Below are 11,047 nucleotides of genomic sequence, written 5' to 3' on the forward strand. Positions count from 1 at the left end.
ATTGCTTCTCGGCCTTTTGGCTAAGATCAAGTGTAGTATCAAGTGAAAAATGATACTTTCACGTAGGTCCACTTTCCCCCTTTCTTACCCTACTCCAGCCCTGCCACGACCATGTCAGCTTAGAGCTGAGGCTATGAACGTACAAGGATATATCCTTCCAAACCTTTCTATCTACCACCATCACTTTCTTTTGGAAGGAGGCAGCCACACAACAGTTCCAAGGACGGCCTCTCAGGGCACAACTAAGGAAGAGAATGCTTTCTTGGGTGGAGTTGGCTGTCAGAGAAGGTTACACAAAAGAGATACCTTTTTTTTTTAAGATTTTATTTATTTATTTGAGAGAGAAACCAAAGAGAGAGAGTGTGCGCGTGTGTGCGCATGCCCCTGCGTTCAAGTAGGGGGAGGGGCAGAGGGAAAGGGAGAAGCAGACTCCCCGCTGAGTGGGGAGACTGATGCAGGCCATCCCAGGACCTGGGGATCCTGACCCCAGCCAAAGGCAGCTGCTTAACCAACTGAGCCCCCCAGGCACCCCACAAAGGACGTACTTTTGAGGTGGAACTGAAAGAATGAGAGGAAGGACACTTTGTCGCTCTGTCATGTACCCAGAGTCCCTTCTGTGCTGGACCTAGCCAAAAAAAAAAAAAGGCAAGGGTGGGTTTTCTGGCAGGCCTCTGTAGGAGTTGACTTTGGGCATCCTCCAAACCCGGGAGACCCATAATGAGAGCCTCTCCTAAACTCCCAGGGGCTTCACTGAACTCAGGCAGGATCCTCATTCCTGTGCAGGGGTAGGAAACACCCTATAGCCCTTTGGAATGTACAAAACACAGCATTCAAGTCCTGGGCATCTTCACAAAGAACCCACAGGGTACGTACCATTATGATCCTCCGTTTACAAATGAGGAACTATGTCCTTCCATCTCCACCTCCCTCTTCAGGGCTCCTTTCTTCCACAGACTAGAGGGTGTGGGTCTGGGGCACTTGGCTGAGAAATGCTTTTGTCTCCTCAGAAGCAGACTCTTCAAGGACAGGTCCCATCCAAGCTGTATCATAGCCCACCAGCCCCCAGCTGAGGGTCTGGGGCGAGACAGGAAAGGCAGAAGGGGCTGCGTGTTGGGACTAGGAAGGGCTGTATTTGAGAAGGGTGTGTTTGAGAAGAGGGGAGGGGAGGGGAGGACCGACTTGGGAAGTCTGAGGCCTGGGTTGCCATCCCAGCTCACAAAGTGGAGGGCAGAGATAGCCTGGGTTGGTCATTGCCCGTCTCTGAGACGCATTGTATCCAGAAAGGATGACAGGAGGGTGCTGCATTGAACACATCCAAGCCTTTGTTGTCTGCTTAAGAATGAACTGCAAAAACAGAAACCCCCAAATACAATAAAATCAAGAAGAAGGGGGAGGAGGAAGGCAGGCAGGCAAAACAAAATGGACTCTCCTGCCACTACCAATACCTCTCAGCCTCTGGCTTGTCACAATAGCCAGAAGCGGCCCTCCCAGTTCTTTCTAACGCAGATCCTCTCCGTTAGCAAAAGGGGCCAGCCTGGAGATCAGGGACGCGGGAGTGAAGCTACAGGAAAGGACAGCAGGGTCCAGAATGAGGGACACTGTGCCACTGGGGTCTCTAGAGACAGCCAAGTGTCGGCGACGACCTGATGGGATCTGGGCAGTTCGCGGTGGTTTGCAGGCTCTTTGTGGGTCTCCGGGAAAGCGCAATCCCACCGGGATCCGTAAATACCCTTGGCGGTGGGATGTATACCTTACTTGAGGGACTCTCTCCTGAAGCGGGAAAATCCATACTAACCAGTGCCTCTCCGGGGCAGTTCATATTGGACAGCCGAAACACATGGTGGGTGCTGGGGACTATTGACACAGTCCCTGCAGTCCGTACCCGGCCAGCTTCTACGAAGCTAGCCCGGCACTGGGGTCTAACCCGGTGCAGACTCCACGCGGCACCTGTATGGACCCTGCTCAAGGGAATAGAGATTCCACTGGACCCCAGTCCTCGGCCCTGGGCGGCCAGTGCGGGATTATCCGCGCCCTCCGCGCTGCACCCCACCCACTGTCTCAAAAACGAAATCTTCATTAGGTCTCCTCTACTCTCAGCCGAATTTAGGTGCGATTTGGCAGGGCTTTCGTAGTAACCTGGTTTGTGGAAACTTTGTGAACAATTTGGTTTGGCGGGGTGTGTATGCGGGATGGGTGAGGATTTCGTCCCTCTGCTCCGCCGCGGTGTGCGCGGTGGTAAAGCCCCCCCACCTTTGGCAAGTCCGGGGGAAGGCACCGTTGGTAGAGGCCTGCGTGCCTCGCCACACACTCCGATTTTACTTGTCTCACATTTTTTTAAAGGTGATTATTTAAAAATTATTTTAATTATTTTTTATTTTTATTTATTTTATTTTTAAAATAATCTCTACACCCACGGCAGGGCTCGAACTCACAATCTCTGAGATAGACCGTCGCAGGCTCCGTGGACTAAACCAGCTAGGTGCCCCTTGTCTGGAAATTGTGAATGATTGTGTCTCTTTTCTTCTTTCGGATTGATCAAATAATGAGCGCTGGCGCAAGCAGGGCTGCCGACTGCCGGCTGAGGTCACCGCCCACCGGCCACACACTTGGGTTTGCGCTTCTCACCCGCACGCTCCCCGAAGAACTTTCTCTCTATGATTGACCTTCCCCCCCACTATCATTTTCCAGATAACTTTGGAGAAGCTCTCAGGGGGAGGGGAAGGATGAGATCTCAGCGTCTGCCCTTTGAGATCCCGACAGTGCTCGGCAGGCGGGACCCACGAATCATTCCGCTTGGTCTCTAGCCAGACTCTCCCCGCTTCGTCTTTGCTTTTCTTTCCAATGCCAGCCTCCGGCCCAGGAAAAGTCTTGTATTTGGGATTGACCCGGACGTTTAAATGACCGGCACGTATATATGAAGTCACCAAACATAATAAAAACAAAACTATGACGACTCTTGAACATACCACAATCCCCAACCCCCCCCCCAAAAAGAAGAGGGTTAACAAAAGATGGGGCGGTCTGGAAGGTGCCCTGCGCGTCGCCTCCACACCTCCCCCCAAGGCTGGAGCTGGGCGCTTGCAAGGGAGCTGGACGCGGCGCTGTGGGGGGCGCGGGGGTGGCGGCCCGAGCGCGGGGTTCCGGCCCGCTGTCCCAGCGCCAGACGCGACGGGCCTGGGCGAGGAGCCCGCGCCCTGAGCCGGGCAGACGGACGGCGGGACTAAGCGCCAGATGCCGAGGATCGCGGAAAGCCCGCGGGAGGCCCCGGCTGCTACGAATTCCCGCGCTCGGAACGAAGGCAGCTCGGCCGAGTGCTGCAGAGTTTCCCAGACCCGGGCCCGGAAACTAGGGCGCTCCGCCGAGGTCGCCCTCGCTCCGTCCCGGCGAAGGTGGCGGTAGGACGGGGCGGGAGTGGGGAAGTGCAAACCAGCCCTCAGAAACCGAGCGGCAGTGTGCACAGGCACCCACAACGTAGCTCGGAACTCAGGCGCCCACGGCAAGCATACACACAGCCAGCAGCCGCAGCCCCACTCCCTAGGCAACCACACCACACCTGCCGCATATACACAACCATAGCACACCGACACAGAACACCCAGCACACACCCGCCGCACAGGTACACACACACCCTCCATTCTCCCGTGACTCCCTCTGTTCTATGGAAGGTCTGTAGGGATGGGTTGCTGGTTTCACTTTCTCACTCCCTGCCAGACTTTGGAGGTCCAGACTGTTTCTCTTTCATAAGAAAAGAGTAGGTCGGGTCCCTGAATCGTCAGGGACTCTGAAGTCAAGATGGAGGGGACAACCTTCCCTCTGCTGGGCTGGGCCTGAGAGAGTGAGGGCGACATTGCCTCGGGGAGGAGAGCGGGATGGCCTCGTGGGCACTGCAGGGCCACCTGCACCCCCATACCTACGCCCAAATGAGAAAAATAATCACAAGTACAAAAAAAAAAAATCCCCCACTTTCCCTCCGTGAACCACTGCTCCCAGCTGCAGGTGTCAGACCTGGTGTCCTGGCAGGGTAGGCAGGGGGAGGGTAATGGGGGAGGGTGAGAGGGACCTGGGTACCACCCCCACTCTTCTCCTGTCTTCCAAACCCTCCCCCACCAGACTCAGCTATGAAAGGTGGAGGCACTAAGCTAGCAGGGGGGAGGGGGGAGGGGGAGGAGGCTCTCAATCTCTAGGGGAGACAAGCCCTCCTCAGCCCAAATTCTGGGGTAATGTGCCCCAGAACTAGTAGGGAGGGGGAAACTCAGCTCTACACACCAACTACCAGCCAACCTGATGGGGCGCTGGGGGCCTCACTTTCTGTCCACAGGAAACCTGCATGGAGGAGGGCCAGGTAGTGATTCTCAGGCTCTCATAAACACAGGAGGATCCCGATGGAGGCACTCTTCCTGGAAACAACTCTGAGGAAGCTTCTGGAGCCTTTGGGGGATAAGGGGAGCAACAGTGATCTGAGGCCCTGTGTCTTGGGTCAACACAACAATAATGGGAACATAGATAACACTTGCTAAGTGTGTTCTGTGTTCCAGGCACTGTGCTAAGCCCTCACATGCATCATTTCACTCATCAATCACACTTACGACATAAGTATCCACATTATCTCCACTTTACAGAAAAGGAAACTGAGGCACAGAAAGATTGAGTAACTTGCCTAAAAGTGAGAATTGGAATGCTGGGCAGCTTGTCCTCTTACCTGCTGCGGAGTTGTCTTACCTGGCTAGTGCCACTCAGCAAGGGCAGGGGAAAGGGCTGAGGGGGCAGAAGGGACCCCAGGAGAGGAATGCCCTCCCTGGAAGGGTGTAGGAGGAGTAATAATATTTACAATGGTTAATATTTATTGTGGGCTTGTGTGCCGTGCCTCCCATGTGCATTTCCTCATTGAAATCTTCAGAACCTGTAAGGGGGTCCTGTTATTTTCCCCCATCTTCCAGATGGGGAGACTGAGGCACAGAAAAGGTGTGTTCCGGGTCTAAACCCATCTGGTTGGAAGGGAAAAATGGGAGGAAGGATCTAAGACAGAGTCAGGTTCTGCACTGTGGAGGGCCTCAGACACCAATCAGGAGATTAGAGTGGGGCTTTGGGCAGTGGGGAGGACCAGGGTGGGAGCTGAGAGGCTTCCTGGAAAGGGGAGAGTCAGGAAGCAGAGAGCTCAGTTAGGAGGTTGTTGGTGGAAAGGAGGGCAAGTGTCAGAGCATGGCTCAAGGAGAAACTCTCCTGGTGATTGTAGCACAATAGAACAGAGGCAAAAATGACTCTGAAGTTCCCGGGCTGGGTGTTTGGTCCAGAGATTGAGGCATTTGATGGGCGGGTGGACCATGCACCAAAATTCCAGGTTTGGATGCTCCAGCAGGCAACCAGCCACTTTGGTTTCCCTTCTTGCCCCTGCACAGGTGTCTTTCCCCAGGGCCCTGGCCCAGTGCACTGGTGAAACTTGCATATATGCAGATGTATGCAAATGAAAACAACCCAGGCTGGGCCAGGCGCCAAAAGCCAGGGGAGGGGGAGAGCCGCCCTCTCCCTGACTCACCCACTGACATGCCGCCTGGAATGCCACCTCCCCAGCTGGGCTTCCTCCAACTCGGGGAACTTGCTCCTGGAATCACCCCGCAGCTCAGACCCAGATCACAAGCCCGAAGGACCTGGGGGAGCTGAGGCTGGGGACTTTCTAAATCAGAGTAAGGCTTTATTCTGAGCTCTGCTCGCAAAACTGTGTGCAAATGGGGCAGGAAGCATACCCGGGTAATATGGCATGTATACGTATATGGGGGACGTGACATGCCTAAAAACATTTTCACAGATATGATTTCATTGGGGGCTCATAGTAACTTGCAACGTAGGCGGTTTATTAGCCCCATTTTGCAGATAAAGACACGCATGAAGTGCTTCACCAGGAAAAGCCTGCCTAGTACAGAGCTGGATTTCCAGTCCAGGCTCTCTGACTTAGTCAGCACTCTTTGCACTATCCTATGGTTTGGTGCTGGGCTGAGGGGAAGGGAAGCTAATTCTCAAGTCTGGGACTCCATTTAGGGAACTGCTGCCCCCTTAACTGTCTAGATATTCATGGCCCAGCTGCCTCTAAGTCTTTTGGCCCTCAAGAACTTCAGCGAGTAAGGGAGCTCATGTCTCTAGACCTGCGGCCATACCCCTTCTGTCTGGCTGGACCATGCAGCCCTATTTCCAGCACGTTAAGCCTCCCTGTGGGTCTGTACTCTCTTTCTAAGTACCTATTAGGCACAGGATCCGTGCAGGGCCCTTTGGAGAATCAGCCTAGGTCCCACCCAACAGTGAATTTAGCAATTTATGTGTACAAAATTGTGGGAAAATTGCATAGGGGCCCCTGGGTGGCTCAGTCAGTTAAGCGTCTGCCTTCAGCTCAGGTCATGGTGCCGGGGTCCTGGGATCGAGTCCTGCATTGGTCTCCCTGCTCAGCGGGGAGTCTGCTTCTCCCTCTTCCTCCTCCCCTCCCCTCCAGCGTCCAGCGCAAGACCAGGTATGGAACACATGCTCAGTGCACAGGCAGTGAATGAATGAATGAATGAGTGAATTAATGAAAATGAGTGGAATGGCATACCTGTGTTTGCCCTTATGAGAAATCCCAGGGGCGGGGGGCTTATAGGAGGCCATAGGGTGACATACAGGAGGTTAAGTGTTACCAAAGGGCCTCTTCCTCCTCCCTGCCCTCCCACTGCCCCTCAGTGGGTTGTACCATCTCTTACATCCTGGCCCTCACCACTACCCAGCCAGGTGCTATGGGAAGCACACTAGCTCAGCAGCCAAGCAGGTCTGAATTCTAACCCCACCTCCACACCTTCCTGACACGCGCAGATAAAACTTCCCTGTGCCTCAGTTTCCTCATCCCTGAAAATGGACATCCCAAGAAGCCCATTTTCACAGGACTGTGAAGATTTAGCAAATTACTCTAAGTGGCTGACACGTAGTACGTGTTTTAATTTGTTTGCTCCCCAGCGCCCGGCTAGCTCAGTCGGTAGAGCATGGGACTCTTAATTTGTTTGCTCTCCTTCTTGCTCTGGGATCCTTTGACTCAGCCACAAGGAATATGCTTGTCCCCATCACTTCATCTCCCTGGAGGGTACCACAGCCAATCTGATGAAAAAGCTGTGATTCCCAGAGGAATTGGGTGCGGCTGGAGGTGTCACTCCCAGGACAGAAATCTGCGGGGCAGACAACCCGCCTGCCTCACGCCCTGAATACCGAGGAGTTCGGGGCAGCCTTCATTCTCCAGCTAATCCCGAAGCCACCCTCTGCTCTTCTTAAGTCCAGGGATGCTGGTGAGGGTCTGCCCCCCTCAGCAGCACATGGAACACTTTCACGCTGGGGATATCAGCTAATCCTCACCACCCGGCCAGGTGGGGCAAGTATTACTGTCCCCATTTCACAGATGAAGAAACCAATCCTTGGAGCAGCTCAGCGCCTTGCCCAACATTGCACAACCCATAAGGGGCTGAGCTGGGATCGGAGCCCCAGCTTCCTGACTCTGAGGTTCTCTGGGTTTTTCCAGAGCAGCCCAGCTGTCTCTGAATGGGCGAAGGAGGAGACAGAGACAGAGCTGTTAGCAACTGGCTGTTGCATGGCCTGGTGAGGCTTCTGCTCAGGTGTGGGAAGGCGGTCCGAGTGAAACCCCGATCTCTGCAGGGGAGTGGTACAATGACAGGAGTTGAGACCAGGAGAGAATGAGGGCAGCGGAGAATTACAAGAGCATGAAGGGATTCAGACTCGTTGTGGTTGATTATTAAGGCCAGAATAGGGAGACCCAAATGTAAGTTAGAGGAAGGTAGACTTAGGGGCAATATATGGAAGACATTTTTAATAGTTAGAGCTTTCCAAAAGGGGCACACCCTCCGCCTCTGTCTTAGGCACCATTCCTTTTACCTTGTACAGAGTGTGTATTTCATATCTCATCTCCTCGGTTGGAATAAGACGATCTAGGGGGGCAGGTCCCCTCCCTCTGGAGCTCTGCTAACTCCACTGGGCATGGACGGCTTGTCCTCACTAAGCGTTTGAGAGTCTCGATCGCTGGAGGTATTCATGCAGAAGTGCAGGGACGCTCAGAGATGGGGCCGAGACCCTGGGCTCGGTCGGGGACAGATGGCAATCTGCCACCAGGACAGGTGGCTTCGAGTTTCAGAGCCTCATTCTTCTCATCTGTAAAGTGGAGTTAATAATACCTACCACATAAAATTGTTGTGAGAATCCAGTGGCGTGCTACGTGTGACTAGCAGAGTGTCCAGCACATGGAAAGCTCATAATGTGGCTTTTTTATGATGTATGTGGTTGAGGGGCCCTGTCATGGCCTAGAGATTGGGGGTAGGTGCCCACTAATGTCCCTTCAATTCTGACAGCCAGTGATTCTATTCCATAAGCATCAGGAAAGGAGCGAAGCAGAAACCAGGAAGCGGACTGACTCAGTGGAGGAAACTGGTCAAAATAAGCAGAATTCCTATTCAGACTCCCCAGGGACTTGAGATCATCCCTCGGACTCTTCCTACCTTGCCCTGCCTGCCCCTGTCTTAGGCGAGTCCCAAGGTCTAGACTTGGGGCCTAATCCGTAGAGAGCCTGGACATCATTAGTCCTGAAAAGGATACCAAGAGTCCCCAGCAGTATGTCCCACCCTAGAAGTCGACCCTCAGCCAAGGACAGGGCCAAAACTTCTGATTTGGCCATTACCTGCCCTAACCACAATCCCTTCACTGGCCCAAGCCTCTAAACCAGCCAGATGATGTGACATCTCCTGGAGGGTCGTGGTGGCTCTTGAATGCCAGGCACCCTGGCTTGGAGGAGCCCTCGGGAGCCTCTGAGGCAGCCCTGGGCTCCCTTTCAAAGTTGTCATCCTTCTTGCAGCTGGATGGCCCCTCAGAGGTCCCCAGAGCCATGGGGTCTCCAGTTCTGGGCTGAAGAAGGTCTGGAGTGGGCCTGGAAATCTGCATATATAAGCACCCCCTGTGAGAAACTGATTTAGCCCAGCTCCCTTCTCCCCGCCTGGGGGAAGCTGAGCCTGAGACGGGAGGGGACTGGCCCAAGATGACATGTCAGAACTGGACGGGAGCCCGGCTCTCTGGACCCTGGTGCAGGATGTTTTCCAACCCAGCTCTCTGTCAGGACTCACTCCCCCAGAGATGTAGAGGGGAAGCTCACATGGTCGTCTTTCTGAGTATCCCCCGGGGCCCCCTACAGAGGGTGTGTCAATTATGGGAGACCTAGTCATCCTCCTAGAAATGGCCGCTGCCCAAATGAAACGGAAGCATCTTGAACTTGCTAGGGGCCCCCGCGATGTCAAGGTGTGAGAGCAAGTTGGGGTTTGGGGCTAGATCCATGGGGAGGGGGCGTCACAATCACACTGGCAAAAAATTGTGGTCTGATTTGAGAAGAGCCTCCCTATCCACCAGCACCTAGCGCAGCCGCTGGCACGTGGGGCCAAAGGATGGCATGTTCACTAAATGGACAGTGATCTATGTTGAATGAATTCTGTCAGCTCTGAGGCTGCTTCTCAGGGGCAGGAGGCGTGGGGACTCAGCAAAGCCTGGAAAACGCCAAACAGGGGGTTGCTCCGAACAGACGGTGGCCAGGGAAAGGGCATCCAGGAGTGCGGAGAGGGTTAAGCTGGCAGCCCTGAACTAGATTCGTCGCCATGGCAGCCCCGGGCTGGTTCCCAGCAGGTCTCGGCCCCAGAGGCTCCGGGGATGGACAGGGTCTCCGTGAGGGTGTGCGTCCCGTGGGCTGTGGCCGCTGTGACTGCTGGCACGTGACTAGTGGGTAACCGAGATTGCGTGTCTGTGACTCTTGCGTGCGGCTGGGGTGTGGCCCCGGGCCCTGGGTGGGTGCTGTGCGGTGGGGGGCCGCGCGTGCCCATCGGTGCGGTGGTGTGTGAGTGTGACCTTGTGCAGAGAACCGGGCGCTGGCTGTGTGATGCCCCGTGGGGCTCTCGGGGATGGGTTTGGAGAGCAGCCGGGCGTTGGGTGTGTGCCTGTGGCTGTCTGCGTGGCTGCGGGTTGCTCCGCGGGACCCGTGTGCACCTCTGGGTAGCGATGGTCGTGGCGGGCGTGTGTGCTTGTGTGGGACCCCGTGGTGTTGTCTCCGGGCGTGTGGTTGTGCGCAGGGATGGGCGCCACTGCCTCTGGCCCTTGTGGTGGTGTGTGTTGTGTGTGCAGCTAGGAGAGGCACCCCCGGGGGCGTGTGTCGCTGTGTGTCCCTCAGGGACTCGGCTGTGTCACCGTGTGTGACTGTGACTGTGTGTGAGCCAGCATGCCACTCAAACCACCTTTCTTGGGTGGCTTTGATGTGGTCGAGCTTCCAGGGGCCGTAAGGATGCCTGCCTCACTCGCAAGGACTTCAAAAGATGGCTGTCCTCTCTGCCCGGCAGGGGAAAAATCCATTTCCCCCTCACCCTTCCCCTCTCCTCCCTCTGCCTGGAGGACAGGCCTGTTTGTTTTCCTATTTTTACTGCTTCGGATGAGTTCACGGCCGCAACTGACTCACCACTCTTTCCGAGAGACTTGGGGAAGGAAACAGGGGTTGCTTGGCTGGGGCCTCTGCCCGCGAGCCCTGGGGGCTTCCAGAGCAGGGCCAAGCAAGACATCTGGGTCCGCTGCAGGCTGTGTGAGCACCCCAAGCCATTCACCCTCCTCGAGCCTGGAAGGTCAAAGAGCCTTCCATAGAGGTCATTGTCCGGTCCCTGCCTCCCATCCCAAACGAGAAGGCTTCTCTCCTTCCCTAGGAGCTCTCCCTTCCCTTGAAGTGAACAGGTCAGTTGAAAAGCAAGCCGGGGCTTTGGGGGTATGCGTGACATCTACCCCAGACCCGTTTTCCTGCAGGTAATTCACAGGGCCGCAAGGATGCCCTGAGTCAGCAACACTGTTTGGGCGCCCCCTATGGGCGGAGGCCGCCGCGGCGGAAGCAGAAGGCTGGCTCCGGGATGGAGACCTGCGTGGTTTGTGGGAGAGACACAGTGGCATTCCCCAGGGGTGCCCCAGTCTTCTGGGGGAGTCAGAACCCTCCCATGCACAGGCTCTGAGACAAAGAACA

General features: G+C 55.2%; 1 pseudogene; it reads left to right on the plus strand.

Annotated features, from left to right (window-relative positions):
* Nucleotides 1-93, plus strand: LOC116876114 (annotated as a pseudogene).
* Nucleotides 94-11,047: the final 10,954 nt, after the last annotated feature.

The sequence above is a fragment of the Lontra canadensis genome, unplaced genomic scaffold (genome assembly GCF_010015895.1).
Source record: "Lontra canadensis isolate GAN:19392208 unplaced genomic scaffold, GSC_riverotter_1.0 scaffold43, whole genome shotgun sequence".
In the NCBI taxonomy this organism is placed as follows: Eukaryota; Metazoa; Chordata; class Mammalia; order Carnivora; family Mustelidae; genus Lontra; species Lontra canadensis.